The 19,727-nt window shown below is 42.6% G+C and overlaps 1 protein-coding gene across 3 annotated transcripts in view; it reads right to left on the bottom strand.

The window, feature by feature from the left end:
• The window catches only part of ARHGAP10 (Rho GTPase activating protein 10), a 250,505-nt gene that overhangs the window by 51,427 nt on the left and 179,351 nt on the right, over positions 1 to 19,727 (bottom strand). The gene's annotated exons all lie outside the window — the stretch shown is intronic.

The raw sequence follows: 19,727 nt of genomic DNA, 5'->3' as shown, positions 1-19,727 counted from the left end.
TTGGCCATACTCTGGGTTCTGATTACATTTCTGCTGCGTGGTTAACATGTCACCAGGATGGCCCTGACTGTGTAGGGAGTAATCTTGAGAATTTCAACACTCCTTTTATTCTGGTTTTCTCTTTCCAAAAAAAAAGAATGTGTCAGATATTAGCATGTATGTGGAAAGGCACTGTAAACTGTTACCATTTCATAAATACAATCATTAAAAGTAAAGTCATCCTTCTCTGACTCCCGAAACACTAACCTCATCATTCCTTCAGAGGTTTCTGTCCAAGAGCAGGGTGATTAGCCTCCTTGGCGTTGGCTGAGAGCCACAGCACCTACAGGCATGTTAACCTTATTTTCCTATATCCTATTATGCAAAAATATGTAAATAAAAAAAACTATACAGGTACTTTAGCAGTACTGAGTCTGTGCCAAACAAGGCCAGAGAGCCCCACTGGTAAGTCATGCCTGTATGTTGGGGAGAAGGTTCAAGAGGAGGGCAGGGCAAGTGGAGATCTGAGCCAGGTGGCTGAACCTCTAAAATCGCGGTCAAAGTGGGGAGGCTAATTAGAGAAGATAATCACCTGCATACCCTGCACAGTATTTTCATTTTTAGACATTTTATTGCGTGAAACAAAGTGCAGATAACATGTTGTTCTTTTGATACATAACCTTTAAAAGCATTCCCTTTTCCACCTAAAACACTGCCCTGAAAGCCAATAGGGAAAGAGAATTCATTAAACAAAATTTCCTTTTCAGTGACACAGCGGGACATCCCCTCTATTCACCGCTGCATAATGGGCCTCTCCAAAGCCTGGTGGTCTCGAACCACTACCATTTTATTATGCTCATAATTTTCTGGCTCAGCAACCTGGGCTGGCACAGCAGGAAGGAGCAGTCTCAGCTGGGGTCTGTCATATGGCTGGAGGTGGCTGGGCCTGGAGCCATAGGTCTGAGCTCAGTGTTGGTTGTCGGCTGTGCTCCTGTTTTGTCCGCTGGGGTCTGGGAAGCCCAAGCTATTCTTCCACACGTCCGATGCAGGCATGGGAAGGCTGAACAGCCAGGACAGGCTGAGTTCAGCAATCCTCCCCCCTGCCAGCCTCTCCACGTGGCCTGTGGGCTTCCTCACTCTCACGGTGGGTGGACTCCTTCCAAGGCAGCTGATGTCCCCCAGAGGAGTGTTCCAAGGGGAAGGAAGTGAAAGCTATCAGTCTCTTCAAGCCATAATTAAGAGTCACTCCTGCCATCGTCTAACGAGCAAAGCAATTTCAGGGTCCACCAAGATTTAAAGAAAGGAGACACGGTATTGTATCTCTGTGGGAGGAGATAGCCATCGGCAGTCTGCCACAAAGAGGCACGTTTATTTCATTTCTTCAACTCATATACTGTGTATAACCAGACGATAGTTTGGATAGGAGCAAAATACCATTCCCAAAGCAACTTCAAGACATCAGCGCTTCCCAAGAAATATAATGTGCTAAACAGGTCACACAAACAAATACTTCTCTCGCCACTGCTTCAGGTTTTTGTCACTGAAGGTGCAGATGGCCAGATGAGGGCTCCATACATCAGAAACAAAGGGCATGGAAGGATGCACGGAGCTCAAAGTCAAAACTAATCAGACTCACTGATAAAAGTGTCTTCAAACAAACTTTCAGGGGATCTCTCTAGCAATTTCCAGTTTTGTCCAACAGATCAGCCAAGTTGACGGATATTTTTACCCTCTTAGATGCGGAACTAGAGTACTTGTTTATTATTGAAATGTAAATTTAAGTATGTGGTAGTAATTGTTTTTTTAAGTTAAAAAAGAAAACTATATATGAGCCCTCATGAAAACAATGTTGATGATATTGACACAAAATATTGGAAAAATACGGAGTCCGCTGCCCAGCGAGGTAATCACTGTCAATAATTCTATTGATTCCGTCTAAGAAAATTCTAAAAGTTGCCTATGTGTTTGCCTGCATATATGTATAATTTTATACATATAAAATATGTACATATTTTATCACACAAAGGATCCTAATAAAGATTCAGTTTCATACCTCAATTTTTAATTACCCATTCCAATATTCACTGAATGCCTACTACGAGACATGCAGCGTCCTGGACATTAGAAAGAAGTAAGAGCAGTTAGTATCAGGGTTTACCATTCTACCTCACTCTTTTCAATAGGCTACCAAATGTGTCTTCTCATGGTAATCACATAATTTATTTAACCTCCCTCCCCACCACTGAAGGGAGCAGTTTCCAGTTTTTATGTTGACAGACACATGTGGCAGTGAACCTGCTCTTCATTTTTGCAAAATTTTGAAACATCTGTACTTTGTAGTAGAGATTACCTTCAAAGCAGAAGTGCATTTAAGCTTTGCTGACACTGCCAAACTGTCTGCAAAAGGCTGCTCCAATCACACCCCCGCCAGCGGTGTCCAAGACCACTTATTTCTTCCTCTCAAGGTGACTCCTCTCGCATGCCTCAGCTTTCTTCAAATATGTGTTCTTCATCTCTTGATTTAAGCTTAGACTCAGCTGATTTAGGGCCTCTTCTTCCACTGTATTATCCAATCCTGGTTGTATATGAGCAAACTATCGAATCTGCTGATTACTTTCAATCCTTCATCCCAGTGAGTTCTTTTAGTATCTATTGGTTCTTCACTCTGTTCTCTTGGGTTATCTATGTTAGACAATCACCTCTCTAAGTATCGCAAAATCTTCCCCTTCCAGTTTTCATATCATTTCTCTCCTTTCTTGACTAGTAATTCTAGGACGATAATTCGTAATAGTGAGCTGAGTCACAATTTCAGCATTTTAAGCATTTCAACAATTAAACAGCATACTGATGTAAGGGTTAAAATATTTTAAAAATCATTTTAAGGAAGCATCCACAACTCCTGCGTTATTAAAGTGCTGTATTAGGAATTATGTAAACTTTGCCAGGTGCTTTTGGGCATCTCCTGAAAGATTTTCTCTTTTGACTTAATAATATGCTACATTATATTCATGTATTTCCTAATGTTGAGTCACCCTTATATTCCAGGGATGAACTCAGCTTAGGTTGAAATGTTATACTGTTCAAAGTACCGCTGTTATTTGCTGATGTATTATTTAAGATCTCTGCATAAAATTCTTAAGTAAAATTGATCTACAACTTTGCCTCTGCCAGGCTTTGGCATTAGTGCCCTACTGGAGTCATAAAAAGAACCTGGAGTTTTTCTGTACCCTGCTATGGACCAGTCTAAAAACTGACAAATGTAACTGTTTCTTCCAAGTTTAAAAAAAAAATTCACCTGTGAAAATATCTGAGCCTGGTGGTTTTTTTGGGAAATGGATGACAGCTCTTTTAAAAGTTTCTCCATTTCTTTCATTATCATTAGTTCACTAATTTCATTCAGGTTTTCAAAATTCTCTGCATTGTATATCTATGGATTATTTCCACATTTGTTTCTATTTATATATGTGAGCCTTCTCACCCATCTCTTTTTTCCTTAAATAGCCTGACCAAGGAAATTTATTTTATTTTATGCTCCCCAATCCACCAAAAACATAAGAGGTATTTATAAAAAGCACCATTTTTCCCTCTTTTCTAATTAATTAATTTCACATTTTGTATTTTTGGCCTATCCTTTCATAATATGCATGTTTTCATAATATTTTTATAGGAAGTATTTCTATTTTGATCCATGAATCATGAAAGCCTCAAAATTTCCTGATAACCAGAAAGTTTTATTTTGCTTTTATTATTATCACTGTTGTTAATTTCTAGACTTAGAGTATTATGGATCAGAGAAAGTGGTCTGTATTATTTCTGCAGCTTGCAATTTGGAATTTTTCTTTGTGGCCAAAAATAGATACTCAATACTTATAAACATTGCTTCACTGTCTTCTGAGCTGCTGTAAGAAAACATGCGGCTACCAGATGTATTCTCCCAGTAGAGTTTTTATTTTTCCTCAAAAATCCAATAACTGAACCACTGTATGTCTCTATATGGATAATTCTGAATACCTTAAAATTCAGAATGGCTATTTCCTGAAATTCAGTCATCATTTTGATCAGATTAAGGTCTCACTATAATCCAGAGAAAAAGGTCTGTGTTTTATCATTACAATTGTTTGTTCAATGCACTTGGTTTGGTGTTCCCATGACAACAATGTCTTGAGATGGGTCATCTTTGCCCTCCATGTCTACCGTTTTCTCTTCTTTTATCTGTCTTTTTTGTCCACTGAATGTGACTGTTTCATCAAATCATGCTGATTTGTTTTTCAACTTTTGATTCTACTCATTTCCATTTTTAATCTGCTCATTTGTTTGGAAACGTTGTTTTAGGTACCAGTCTGTTTTTGTAGTTCAGCAAGCACCTTTTAAAAAATCCTCTTTAATCACTTTAGTTTTGAACTCCCATTTTACTGATCAAATATTTAGTTCTTCTATGGAGATAAATTTTAGTAAGTTCATTTATTCTCTTCCTTAGATCAGTTTTCCGTCCAAGATAGATTCTTCATCTACAGTTTACATTTTTCTCCTCCTGTTACAACTCACTCACATAGACAACACACTGGGTTATTCTGGGTGGGTTGACTTCAATTCTACTAATGTCTTCAATGGGCAGCTTTGTTCACTACACTATGGGTGACATCTTGACTCTCTTCCCATGTTTTAGATGTCTGTTTTCTGCTATGCACTACAGTGTTCCCTGCACGGTGTTCTGCGAAACTAAATTCATCTGTTAGGGCTGCTACAACAGAACACCATAGACTAGGTGCTTAAACAACAGATACCTATTTTCTCACAGTTCTGAAAGATGTAAGTCCAAGATCAAGGCGGTGGCAGGGTTGGTTTCTCCTGAGGCCTTTCTTCTTGGATTGCAGATGCCACACTTCTTGCCATGTCCTCACACGGCCTAACCTCTGTCCATGTATATCCCTGGTGTCTTTTTTCTTTTCTTACAAAGACATCAGTCCTACTGGACTAGGACCCCCATCCTTACGGCCTGGTAGAACTTTAATTACCCTCTTAGAGACCCATCTCCAAACAGAATCACACTGGGCACTAGGGCTTCACCTTATGGGTTTTGAGGAAACACAATTCAATCCACAACCAAATGGTTTGGGGGGACCAAGGATGCCGCCAGGGCTCTCCGAGCCTGGTCTCTGACCTCATCTCTGTGCTTTTGCCAAAATGCCGCGTCTGCGTTGTCACCTCCCGCCTGGGCTGTGCACAGTCCCAGCAGAGGCCCCAGCCCCGGCCCTTCAGCCCCCGCCATGAGCCTCTGCCCTCGGCGGCCCAGTCAGCAGCCACTTCCCATCATTCTCGAGGCAGAAGGCGGACCACGGGGAGGACACCTTCTAGGGGCTCCAGCTGGGAGTTATCAAGGTGGGAAAGGACACACACCCCAAGGGCTCATTTTTCCCATTTTCCTATCCCACAAAAGCTCTTTTTCTTAACTTAGTTTCAGTTTTCATGCTTTCTTTTTGACCCCTTTCTTGCTGGAGATCAGTGACCCTGGGGTGTCCGAGAGGGAGTCACTCCTGCCATTCTCTTTCCGCTAGCAGGAGAGCAGGGTGGTCAGGAGGAGCTTCTACCTTGGTGGAAGTTTCCAGTCTTTACCCAAGGCTGCCAAACCACCCCCTCACCTCCTCCGCCAGGGGACCCCTGAAGACGGCACATGCGCCTGTGCCATCTGGCGCTGGGGAAGGTCAGTCAGCAGCAAACCGGAAATGGCCTGGGCCCACCTTCAGAAACGTCACTGGCTCATCTCTCGCCTTTTCCTCCATTGACTAATACCAAGCTTTTGGTTTTGTTTTTTCTCCTTTAACCTAGTTTGGGTTTATACTGTAAGATTTTGAGATCTGCCCTTGCCATCTGAATGCATGTATTTGAGATATCTGTTTTAGATCATAAAAGGACAATAAATAATACTGGTAAATACACAAGTAAAAAGTAACACATGTGGACACCTGTAACTTGATAAACTTCCCTCCCTCCCTCACTCTCCACATGTGTAAATGGGCCACATATTTTTATAAAGTTATTTCAATATCACTAAGTTTATTTCACCAAAGCAGAGGTTCCTCACAGGTCTCTTGCAGGCTTCAGTATTAGTATATGCCCTAAAGTCAATTGTAAATATGCATTTGTGTACTTTTTCAGAAAGTAAACTGTTATCTTTCAAATTCTCAAAGGGGTTTGAAACATAAAAAGCTGGTTAAGAATCACTGATCTAGAAGGAAGGCGGGTACAGATTAACCAGAGAACTAATAGGCATATATGAACAGCCCATGGACACAGACAATGGACAGGCGGGGGGCCTGGGGTGGGGTGGGAGATGGGTGAAAGGGGGTATGGGGGTAAATGGAGGACACCTGTAATACTCTCAACAATAAAAAACTAAAAAAATTAATCTTTTATTTTGTTCATCAAAAAAAGAATCACTGATCCAGAGTAATGAACAGGGAAGCTGCCAAGAATGGGAAACAAGGAAGAATCGGAAACAATTTACAACAGTTTGGACTCCCCTGAATAATAAAGTCAAGTAAAAAGTTTTAAGTTACATGGAATTTGGATACAGCCACAGCAGACTTCCAAAGAAGTTCAACTGCAGATGTGTTGGTGGCCCTGAGCCCTGGAGGAACACATTCCTGCAGGAATCACAGGAATAAAATAAGCACAAGAAACAATTATCACTCCAAGAACCTTTCCACATCAATCCATCAGTAAGCACAGCTCCCTCTGAGCTCTTTAGCACAGAAAGCGCAAATGACCTAATTCCTTCATTAAATTCTGAAAATGGTGACTAATCCTTTTAGTGGTCATTTCCCCTATTTGCATCTAAACAGAAATGACATTCTAGAGAAATCAAGTGTTTGAAGTCTTCCTTGGAGAAACAATGTCTCCTCTTTTACTTACAGCTGAGGTAGAGAAAGAAAAACAATCATCTAAAAAAAAAAAAGGCAGAGGCTATAAATGAATTCCATTTTCAATATACAAAAAAAGCAAAACTGATTCAGCAACGAATGAAAAGAGAACAGGAGGTTAATACTGAGAATAATACACCAGAGAGTACGATCCAGATTTTGTGTGTGTTTCAGATGTGCACTGTTTCTCTATAGGAATATATCTAGAACTACTACCATTTACAGAGGATTATAAATCTTCCCCAAAGTCTATGAATCCAGCCACATTAGAGATCTGGTTTGGCACAATCGACAGTCTGCAGCCCATGTGCACTGTCGTAATTAAGTAATGCTGATGACAAACACCACACCAGCTGTGCAATGATTAATAACAACTTCCTTGTGCACACAACCAGGCACTGGCATGTGTGGCTCCATAGACTCTGTGAAGCTCATGACTTGATGAAATCAAATACAGAAATTTCCTTTCTTGCTCCCACACATTCCAACAGAGACGTACATAAGCACTTTGGTGCAATTTAAACTTGGAACTGTTCATGTAGTAATATTGACTGAAACACTATGCATCATTTAAGCTTTAAAAAAAAATACGGTCTTGTTTTTCTTGGGACAGTAGAAAGACCACAAGAAACTTTCTAACTGTGTGGCTTAACTGCCTGAAACCCTTTTTGGAACAAGTCAGGCTGTAAATGAATACAGCAAGCTGCGTGACCTTGGGGAAGTTCGTATCAAGATGCCGTGTCCCGCATTATCCATAAACTGCAGGCAAACCAGTACTCGCCACCCTCTAAGCACTGGCTGGGTGATTCACGGTCAGCATGAACTAGAGCTGGCCGGTGTCTGGGAGCCCGGGCGCTCAGGGAGCCCTAGGGCCTGACCTCCTCCCCAAGCAGCCTGCAATGCTCAGGAACAGGGATCTTCCACTTTATAACTATATCCATTCTACCCCCTGCAGGCCTAGCTCGATGCTGTGAAAGGAACAGGTAAGAATCTCCTGAAGAAACAACTAAGTTGATTCACAAAGGGATGCCCCATAAGTGCATTTAAGTTTTTCAGGTGCAGAGCTGGTCTTAACCTGGCTTTGAACAAAGAAAGCCAATGGCTTCTTATGGGCTGAAACTCTAATATACAATCTTCAGACCATGTTATGAGATTTCTGCTGGGTCAGAGCCAGTTGCAGTGTTGTCTTTCTCACTAAAAAGTGAACTTCTCAAAAGCAATATCCGCTTTTTCTCTTAATCTTTTGTGCCTGTCCATGTAGCACAAGGCATGGAGGAGCAGCTTAATAAACATTTGTTGACTGAATTAAGAATTGCGCTAAAAAAAAGGGTGCCAACGCCAAATATCAGATCACTTAACTTTTATCAGGAATAACTTCAGATTTTATACACACACACACACACACACACAAGCAAAAATAATATAATGAACTCCTATGTACACATCACATAGCTACATCAATCACCAACCCATGACCAATCTGAGTTCATCTACATTCCCAGGTTATATGGAAGCAGATTCCAAAGTATTGTGGACGAAAAGGGGCCACATGCTAACCCTGACAAGCTCAGGGAAGGCCTGCATGGCGGCCTTGCAAACTCAGAAAACTAAAGTAACCACAAGGATGGTCTGAAATTAAAACTTTTTAACTAAAAGCTGTCTATGGTGGGTAGTCACGTCCTAAGGGAGCATTTTTCCCCAACAAAGGTTAATTTTCACCTTAACTAAGCCTGTTGATTGTCTTTTTGCATCTGAGATAACATATCATTGGAATGTCAAAGTAATTTTCCTTTTTCCAGACCCCTCAACGCAAAGGCACCACTCTGTGGAGGCCATAAATCCCCTCATTGTTATTGAGTTAATTGTTGACTGTTAACTATCCTGCACCCACCTAAGTAAAAGAAGTGTGTCCATCATTTTACTTTTGATCCAATCCCAGAGGTTTCCCCGCTTTGCTTTCTCCCGCCTCCCTAATCTATCACCAGTGGATTTCCTGTAACCCACTTACGCCTCCCCCTCTGATTGTAATCTATAAAGCAAGGTGCAAAACTGCCCTTCTCGGGAGCATTATCTCAATCCGTTGAGGTATTGGCTTCCTGGGAATTGCTGACAGTTTGGCTCAAATAAACTCACAAAAATTCTTCACAGGTTTGAATGATTTCTTACGTTAACAGTACAGTTCTTTAGGAAGCTTTAAGTGAGGTTTTAGTCTGCTCTAAAATTCTAGGTACTTGTAAAGCAGGTCTTGGAATAATGCTTCATTCAATATCGCTTCATGATCTCATTGATGAGATGCTGTAAGGACTTCACTGTGTCTATTAGCCTAGTGTAAAACTCCTGTCGTCTGCGTCACTGTGCTGAAAGTCACAGACCCTACTGACTACATTAAGGTTAAGTGAAGACTTACTGCATCTCTTTGGTAACAAGACACGCAACACTGCATAAAGACTGGCCGAGTTCATGGCTACCTGATCAAGAGAAGACCTGGGACACAAACACAAGTAAAAATCAAACTCTTCCCCTAACTCGCTATGTATTAGAGGCTACTTTTAGTATGACCAGCTCAGATACTAAAATTGAAGAGAAACAATAATTCTATAGCTATCTACATGAGAAGAAATGATGACCTTGAGATAGGGAAGAGGGAAAGAGTGTTAATACTGGATGGCAAGCTCATCTAAGAAATACTGACAAAAGGCTACAGGTAGTTTTAAAACTTTTTTATAAAAACTTCTTAATAAAAAGAAAAATCCAGAAAAGGAATGGAGGAAGGAGCAGATCTGAGGAGGGTCACTGTCACCCAGACACTAGGCTGCCCAGGCGGAGGGAAGGAGGGGAGTTTTAACCAGACACAGAGAGCGGGCAGGACAGGCCTGGCAGCACTCAACAGAACTTAGCAGTGAAAACAAAAATAAAGCTAATAAGCTGATTCCTGCCTGTAGGGGTCACTCTCCAGGAGAAATGGACCACCTGGCAAGTTAAAACAAGAAGGGCTTTTGAAGGGCTTTCCACCCTGTGCCCAATTAATCCAATATAAGGCTGCAAGGCTTGTAATTTACTTAACCTGCTCTGACCATATTCTTGATTCCCGTGCTCCTCAGTAAAGTTAATCTTGCCCTTTTTTTTAATTAAATTTATTGGGGTGACATTGGCTAATATGATCATATAGGTTTCAGGTGTGGGTTTCTATGTTACAAGGTCTGTATACTGCACTGTGTGCCCACAACCCAAAATCAAATCTTCTCCTATAGCCAATTCTGCCCTTTTTACTAAGGCTGACAACACACACTTCACTGGTAGAAGGGGGCAGACACTTCCAAAGCAAGAGAGAATGAATCCCAGTGGCAGAGAACATCACCCTCATGCCTGATCCTCCAGGTCCTCACCATGGTAGTTAAAAGACGCCCTGGGAGCTCAGAATAATAAACAGCAGGTCTAGAGGGCCCTCCTTACAAAGGGTTGCTTGCCGAGCTGACCGTGGGTTGGCACCTGGGAACTTGTTTAGTGTACAGTTCTCTAAACTTACATAAAACATTCCCTGAGTGGTGAGGATGCTCGGCAGTGCCTTAACGGGACAAAGGTGCCCATGTGTAGGTGTTATGCAGAACACCTGTCTTCCACCTGGGAGTCTGGCACTTGGATACACGCTAGGCAAAGGATGCCCATGTGACTACCTCCAATGGGCACTCGGCCTCTAATAGGCTTCCCTGAACAGAAACGCCACATACATGTTGCTGCTTTTTCGGTGCTGGGGGAAGAGTTTGCTCTGTTTGACCCCTCCTGGGAGGGTAGAGCATAAGGGAGATGGCATATGATCCCTCCAGACTCCCCCTGTGTTGTCTCTTCTGTGTCCCCACTATATCCCTGTGATAAATCTAGGTATCAGTCCAACCAGACACTATATCCCTGTGATAAATCTAAGTATCGGTCGCCAGCAAATCCCCAAATATGGTGGCGGTGCTAAGGACCCTGTCACACCCAGAGAGGCTGGTATTTCACTGAACAGGTGACTTCTCCTTCACCAGGTAGTCCTTTTACTCAGACTTTAGTTATAGTGGAAATCAGGGGACTCATGGCAGTCTGGCAAAAATAGAACTATTCCACTCCAGTGTGCATGAATGAAGGCTATCAACCCTTAGTTTAGCCATTTTCTGGCTAACATTCCTAAGTCAAAACACGGGATAGGCTGGACGTTACTGGTTGCCATTCTAAAGATGCAGAAACTGAGATACAGGCCTATGTTCAACAATCAGTTATCACTCAGATCCACAGCAGTGCTTCAGAATGGTTCTAATTTCAGGGAAATTCAGAAGAATTCAGATGAGATCCTGAGGTTATACTGTGAAGACCTGACCTGGACAGAGATGACTTCTTCCAGCTGTCCCTTCCCCATGCAGGCTGAACACCAGCATATCTCAAGGTCATGGGCAGTGGCCGTCTTTCATTATCTAAGCAGAATGTCTTTCACTGTGGGCTCATACTTTCCTTGGCCAAACTGAGAAATCAGTATTTTAAGAGAAGGTTTCCTTGCTGGCTGGCCCGGGTAGGGAACAGGAACTACAAAGTGTCACTGATGGAATAAATCATGAATCTAAAAGGAATGACATCTTTACCTTCTCCCCTCCTAGTTCCTATGCAGAAGTATGGGAGATAAGTCAACAGCCAAAGACGAGAAAGGCTGAGCCTGAAGGAATGTTCTGGACCCTAACTTCTCATAGATTTTACTGCAGCTCTTGGTTTCCCCCATGGTGGTAGGTTCCTGACCTGGGAGTCCCAGAAATTCCTAAAACTGTGTATCCATTTCCTTTGGGTAGACAGCAGGTGCTCAAATAATGTCATTTCATTCAACGTCATTTCGTCAAAATGTTGAGATGCAGTAAAAGATTAACTCTTGTTTGTATCCATTAGTCTATGGTAAGTCACTTTCATTATATTTCATTTTGCTTAAAGTCACAGAACCTATTCACAACATTAAGTGAGGACTTACTGTATTTAATGTACTATTTTCTGGGAACAGGACCCAAAGCATCCATTAAATTTTCAAAGTGGGTCCTAATGAAATAAAGCTTTGAAATTACGGCTCTAGATAGAAGAAAAGGAAGTCAGATGCAGAAGTAGACTTTAAAATGTTAACTGCTCACTAAATGGCAGCCCAGAGGGCCACCCGGCCAGGAGATGTGGGAGAAGGCAGTGGGGAGCGAAATGGATATATCAGACTGGACACCAAGAGACAGGAAACAATTACCCAGAAAAAAGAAATTATGTGATTGCTGAAAGAAAAGCCATTTCTGGTCTGTGAAGAGAAAACTGCAAAAGAAAGTTAAAGAAATTCTAATCATAAAACTATGGGAATACAGCCACAGGTTCTGGTTTGGGTGACTTCAAAAGCCTAGTTTCACCTAAAATTATATTGTTCAGACATACTCAGAGTGTTTGCATAAGAACTAGGTCTAGGAAGCAGCCAGCCCTATAGACATGCAGGAGGTACACTGAAATATAAACTAAACTGACTTAACTCCAAGTCAGTGCAGAAACTGTGTGCCTGTAAATTTATCAAACCACAGGTACTTTGCACTCACACTGTCCAAAAAGGATTTGGTTGCAACCAAAACATTACCAAGTTGACAGAAGTAAAAATGGATTTATCAAAAGGAAATAGCAGGAAGTGGAACCAGTCAAAACTATTCCAGATTAGTAAGATGAGGCCATCAAAAGCCAACCAACAACTCTCCATTTCTCGCCTCTGCATTTTAAATCTTCCCTGTGCACTGTCTCCTCCACCAGACCCACTACAGGGGTTTTCTTCAGCCTGGAGCCTGGGGACAACCTCACAGTAACTGGCTGTGTTTCTCCACATCGTGATTCCAAATCTCTAGAAGAGACTATTCTTATGGTTTAGCCGCCTCTGGTCAATAGATCTAAGGAAAGCGACACCAAGTCTTAAAAACATGCTGAGGGCCTATCTCCCCAGTGAGCAGTTCTCAGAGGGACCGGGCTGTGTGCTAGGACGTGTTTGCACTAAATGACACGGGGCACTATAGACGGGGGCAGAGAGAGGTTAAAGGGGGAGAGGCTAAGAGTTCAGAGTCTGGAGACTAGTACCCTTCTTCCAGCCCTGCCTGTCTGCGAAGTAGCAGGATATCTTTCCAGGAAAAGAGAAAAAAGAAAGAAACCTTTTCTCAGCCAGAATCCTAGTCAGATGCAAATGATCAACTTTCACCCTTTTTAATTCCAAAGCTTTTGCTAAAAGCGTGCACTTATTTTCAATACTCTGGCTCGCGATTCAGAAAAATCACTCTACATAATATTGAAGTGATGATACTTCATGTTTCTACTGGCCCACTTGTACTATTTGGTGAAACTTTAATTTCTGAACATATATTTGAGACATCAAAATCCTTTATTTTTGGTGATTTAGTTCAATCTACATATATTCCAGACCTGCTATCTCTGAGGGTGAGAATAGAGCAGTCCAGGTATTAGACAGTAACCGTGAAGAAAAGCCTTCCACTTATAGCCATTTACAGTCTAGGGCTTATCAGCTCTGGAGCCAGCACCACCACTGACCAGCCGAGTGACCCTAGAAGAGATGCATCTCAGAAGTGAGGTGCATGAACACAAGGATCGTACCCCTCCTCAGTTTTAATTCCATGAAAACCGACTGAGTGCCGCATTCCAAGCACTGAGCTTCGCTCTGTCTTTGCAGCTTTGCATTCCCGGAGACTTTGGCGGAGAATTTCAGCGAGGATCAGACCTCAGAGGTCTGCTAGCTTTCCTCCAACGCCTCAATCCCAACTCTAGCATGAGCACATTCTCATTATTAAAAAATCTTATGAAGTCCTTCCTTCTACTGAATCAAAAACACACCTCCTGGCAAGTTCTGCTAACTTGTACTGAGTATGCTTCCTTAGACAACAAAGAATAAACCTACTCCCCCTCTACACTGCAGCTCCTCAGTTTTCTTGAGATGGTCCTGATGCTTTCTCCACACTGGACACAAAAACACTGCAGAATGAAAGACCCTTGTGTCCCAAATTTCTTCTTATCAAACCACTCCTGTCGCAGGGGGAAATACTACCTAACCTCTACAGAGCTACAGAGCAGCACAAAGCATAGCCTCCCTGTGTTTTCGCTTATGAAAAGAGGAGAATTCCAAAGACAAGGTCATTATTACTTTCTGACTCTCCTGAAAAGACGCAGAAAAGATGAAAGAAAGTCTTCTGTGCCTTTTAAAGCTTCTTTTTAAACACTCTAGAAAATGCAAGGCCCTGTTGAGACAAAAATAATCTAACAGTAAAGTAATTTTCATGGCGATGCCAAAGAGGCCAACATTCATGAAAACTGGAAGAAGGAAAAAAAAGAAAATACACCCTGTGAAATCTGTCAGATACTCTGGTCTTGACTTCTACACTGAACAGTCACTCCTCAGGTGACCGAGTAGTGGTCCCAAGGTTAACAGGAGTAATGCAAGGCACCCATGATCCTCCTCCTCTTCTCCATGATCAGGCGGGCATAAAGCTTTGAGAAACTTCAGAGTTTTATTGTTTTGCTATTGTTTAAGACATTTCTTTTTCTCTCACGTGAAAACCGGTGCTGCCTAGCAACCCAGGGCCAGCAAAGCTAAATCAGGAAACCTTTAGGCTGGGTTTTTGCTGTTTTTTTAAAGAGATTTCTTTTCCCCATTCAATGACAAGCACGCTCTAAGACTGGGCAGTTCCCCATACTGGAGGAAGGAAAATGTTGCACACTACTCACTTGGGCCTCCTTTACCTTACACGATGACAGAGACCAGCCCACAGAAGAGGGCAAGGATTGTGTGTCATTTTTGCAGCAACAGGAATGGAGAAGTGGGCTGCCCCCTGTCCACATGTGGCAGCTGCTGGACTGCAAGCTGGGACTGAGCAGGAAATCCATTCCACCACTGAACCTGGGGGCAGGGACACATCCTTCTAGCGCTTCGCAAAGACAGGTGGACCCAGGTCAGAAAGTTGGTCCCAAGGTTAACAAGAGGAATGCAACGCACCATTGACACTCTTACTCTTCTCCATGTGCCTGTAATTTAATATCATGCTGATGACACTGGAGACCTGCTGGGAAACATGTTCTTCTCACCTCTACTCTTTCTAGGCTCTTCTATGACCGGAGGACACTGGCTATTCAAGGACAAGGATCAGGCCACATGTGACAAAGAGGGAAACATCAAAGCATACTGAAGAAGCCATGGAGGAGTACAACATGGGCCTTTTCCACAAAGCAGGATTATCACAGACGGCCTCCGTTTTCACACCAGGAGATATGAGATGGACCACCAGAGAGCCCAGTTCAAAGGCTAACGCGTTTACTTTGATAAAGTCATTAGGCTCCTCACCGAGGAACAGCTTTATGTAAATAAAATGTGACTATACCTCAGCACCTTGTGGCCCACAGAAACTATAATGAAGGCTAGAAAACACTTCATGCCCACTGACCATCAGACAATCAGTGAACATCAGAGCATACTGAAGACCATACAAAGCTAAGATCAACCCAGAGCTCCACATACGGCACACCGCATTGAAAGCCCAATTAAAATCCTTAACAAGATAACTGTAATCTAGATCATAATTATATTCTTATATGTATTATATAAAGCAATTTGGTTGAGAATAACATATATACCTGATTTTGTATGAATTGCCAACTTATGTGTTAACATAAAAGACAGATATTAAAAGAAAATGACCCTGATATTAATGTTTTCCTTGATGATTCTCAAATGTTCTTCAGAATCTTCAAGGGCCCTCGGGGACTGAGGAAGACACACATTCTAGATGTGAGCTAACAGGTAATTAGAATATGAGAGTGATTAGTTAGCCGTATACCACTCAGGGCCTACTCTGTTCTCCCTTCCCTATCACGTCTGTCCTAACTCTTCTTCCTGTACCTTCTTTAGTCACGTGGGAAACACATCTGTCATTATCGCCCATTCCTGGACACTCACTGAAGCCCTTACAGGTTGATTTCAGCCCTTGCTCTCAACAGACACTTCACCGTTGGAGAGAACATCTGCCATCTGCCAGTCCTCACATCCTCCCACCTTGTGACACCATCTAGCATCTGACAGTGTCCCTCAGCAACCTGACACTGAACTTGCCTGCATTTCTTCTGGCTCCACTTTTATCACTAAGAGTAAAACCTCAGTGTTTCTCAAGTATATTGTTCTTACCTTCTCCTAGTGATGGAAGCAAAGTCTTCGGGGTGGCACAATTCTTAGTTCAAACCCAGGCATTGCCACTTACTGGCTATGTGCCCATGAGCAAGTTAATCTCCACCCTTCAGCTGTCTCATATGTATAAAGAGATAACATATGTAATGAGAATTTTGTAGATACAGAGAAATACTGTTACATATATAGCAATGGGAATTGTACACATTTAAATATATATATTTTAAGTGTGTTTGTGCATGTGTATATACGCACACACATATATATACATAAACACTAGGGTTATAGGAGATAAACACCCTATAAGTAGATCAAAAGCATATAATACAATGAGCATCCAATACATATTCCCTCATGTCAATCTCATGCCTCTTTATTTTATATTACACTTTCTATCACTAAATTCTCTCACAGGCTAAGCCCCATGCCTCCAACTCTCTGCTGGACATCAGACCATAACCAATATTCAGGTTCTTATAAAGGGAACTCATCTCACTCCTGCCCATTTTTTTCTTTCCTATTATTAATGGCACCAACATTCTCCCAGGATCGAGTCCTCATCGTCATCTATAACACCATCCTCTGAGATGCCCCACAAATCCAGTCCCTGGACTCTGTCTGGTCCACCTCACAGAATGACGCTCTCCAGCCTGTAACTCCCCACTCACACCAGGCCCTGCACCTGCACCGTGTGACCTCCTCCTGGTCTTTTATTTCTCTACTTCCTACTGCAAACCTTGCTGCCAAACTAAGCTTCCTGGAAGAGTTGACTTAGAAACCACGAGAGGCCCTGGTACCTATAAAATTAAAACCAGAAGTCCTTTGGTGGCATTCTCAACCTCCCTGCACCTGGCCTGAATCTCCAGTCTCGCCCCACGTCACTCACCCATGTCACTCAACAGGAGCCGCATTCTTAGAACAAACACCTACTCTCTGTGCTTTTCTGATTACACGATCCCCCATACCTGAAACGCCCTCTTAAAACATCCCACCTGTTCAAACTCCATTCCAAAACCAATTCAATCCACACAGGACACTTTCCAGGTTCCCCACCACTGGATGAACCCCATCTGAAGTCTCGTCAGCTTCTCTCTGTCTCTCCCTCTTAACCTCTACCATCTCTTGCAGTTACTGTTGGACATTTCTTCTTTCCCCTCCTGGACTCAGTCTTCCTTCCCCCAACTCTCACACCATGTCAGTAGGCACTGTGCTGAACTAATCCATAACACGTATGCTTTGAGAACAAAATGTATGCAAAACGCACAAATTCTAAGGCACAACCCCAACTTGAGAATCCTTGGGAATTTCCCAGTACCCTTTTCCACCTGGTAAATACAATTTTCTGGTTTGCAAGGGAAGAAAAGACCTTGATAATATTTTTGGCCCAAGAACACTTCTTTTAAAACAACATCTTAATGTATTATGTGGAAATGAGGCCAAAACACATGGGTTCAGTTTCCTATGAGGTACATATGGATTTTATGAAACCAGCAAAGAGGCTGGGATAACAAGAGATCTCCAAAGCAGGTTCACTCAGGGTCCTTTTCTAACCCCAAAACGAAGCCAAAGCTTTCTTGCTTTAATTACACGTTGAAAGTTTCTTCTGCTTTAGCGACTTTCCTAGTCGGTCAACATTTTTCACATTCCAAGGGAGGAAAAATAAGTAACAGAGGAGAACACATCTTTCTTCCGTGGCTATTTTTCCTTCATAGACACCACCTGGGTCTCTTCTTGTCCTTTCTAGCTCCCCCTCCTTTCTGTATTAGAAGGTTTTCCTTCCTCACAAGATCATTCTTTTTAACTTCCCCTATCCTTCCTCCCCCCCCCCCTTTTCATTCTCAAACATATACTACAAGGATCTCTCTCTCTGTCCCGCTCCAAGGCCAAGTCTTCGGGTGGTACATGTGCGTCCCTTGTCAAGGAAACCTGTGGCTCAAATGGGCACAGGCGTCCATATGGAGCTTTCCCGCACGGCCCCCGTGTCGGCAGAAACATTCCCCCTCGTGGCAGAGCCTGGGCCCTCAAGGCCAGCCAAGGAGGGCAAGAGCTGGGGGTGAGAATGAAAGGCGACAAGAGTGAAACTGGAGAAGAAAGATGATGGCATGGGGAAACGCTCTCGGAAATGGTAACTAATCCAAGCTAACTGCCCGCACCCCCTCCACCCCAACTCCAAGCAGCCCTGTGTTTCCACCCTACACCCAGGCTCAGTGAAGAATCGGAAACTCAGTGTCTCCTGCCTCCCTCCTTGGTGGGAAGCCTCAGTGCTTCAATGAACACCGGTTGTACATTCATAGCATCATCTAGCCTGGCCAGAGAAGGGGAGAGGGGGAAACCCAAAGCCTCTCTACTTAGCTCTGTAAAGCTCTGACTCTGAGAACGGGTCCAGTTTCATCTGCTGTAACTATTACCATTGGCTCAGCAATGCCACTTGGAAATTCCTCTAAGATTTGTTAACAAGGTGAAAGCTGTGCTGCCTACTTCCCAGCAGAAGAATCATGTACGTATCTTCCCAGCCTCAAATAAGAGAAGAAAATGGGAAGCCACAGCACTCAATGGAGACCCTTTCATCTGAGAGCAAGACCCCGAGCCAGTGTTTTCACAAATAAATTGGATAAAAGTTTCCTAATTGGGAATTAATCTAATGATAGTTGAGTTACTAAACATTGTTGCAAAGCTTATAGTCTAATTACTTCTTTTCCAGAAAAAAAAAAAATGAATAGTAGCCACAGCTCCATGGAGCTGTCTGGAGAGCTGAGAGCATGCTATTAAGGTTCAAGGACAGCCTGACTGGAGGAACATAAAAGAAGGCACAAATTCGCCACTAGTTACTAACCACACACAAAAAGCCGCACAACCTTCTTCCACCCATAAACAAGCTGCTTTTACTATGCTGGTAAAGAAAACCTCTGACCAAGTTTCAAGCTTTTCACACAAGCTAGAATTCTTCTAGCAACAGGAAATGCAACAAAGACCCCAGAGATGCTCTTGCAATGCTCTGCTCCAAGGGACCACACCTCTGTCTGACAGTCTCTCTCCCACTCTTCTGAGCCCCTCGAAATTTACTGAGTTCATTAATTCAGCCAATAAATATAAACTGAGCATCAGGTATGTACCAGGCTTTATTCTAAGTGTACAGATAAGGCCTCTGCCCTCAGGGATCTAGCAGGGAGAAATGGATAACTAAGAAAATAAGTAGCCCGGCCGGGCGTCGCTCAGCAGTTGAGCGTCGACCTAGGATCCAGGCGATCGGGGTTCGATTCCCAGTCAGGGCACATGCCCCGTTGCGGGCTTGATCAATGACTCTCTCATCATTGATGTTTCTATCTCTCTCTCTCCCTCTCTTTTCCTCTCTCTGAAATCAATAAAGATATATTTTAAAAAATAAAATAAAATAAATAAATAATTACACAGTATGTTGGACAGGGATGATGCTATAGGATGCAAGTCCCTAAACAGGCCTCCAACTCCCAGACCATGACCTGCTTTCCATCAAGGGCTGTGATGTTCATCTTCACATCCCCGCACCTAATACACACTTGGCATATAATGCAATCTCAATTTTTTTAAAAGCTGTTAATTAATGAGTAACCAGGAATTTTAAGTTTTCAAATTCCCTCTCTTAG

The sequence above is a fragment of the Miniopterus schreibersii genome (assembly GCF_964146895.1).
Source record: "Miniopterus schreibersii genome assembly, chromosome: 4".
Classification (NCBI taxonomy): domain Eukaryota; kingdom Metazoa; phylum Chordata; class Mammalia; order Chiroptera; family Miniopteridae; genus Miniopterus; species Miniopterus schreibersii.
Note: the sequence above shows the minus strand (reverse complement) of the source record. Positions and strands in the feature narration are given on the sequence as shown.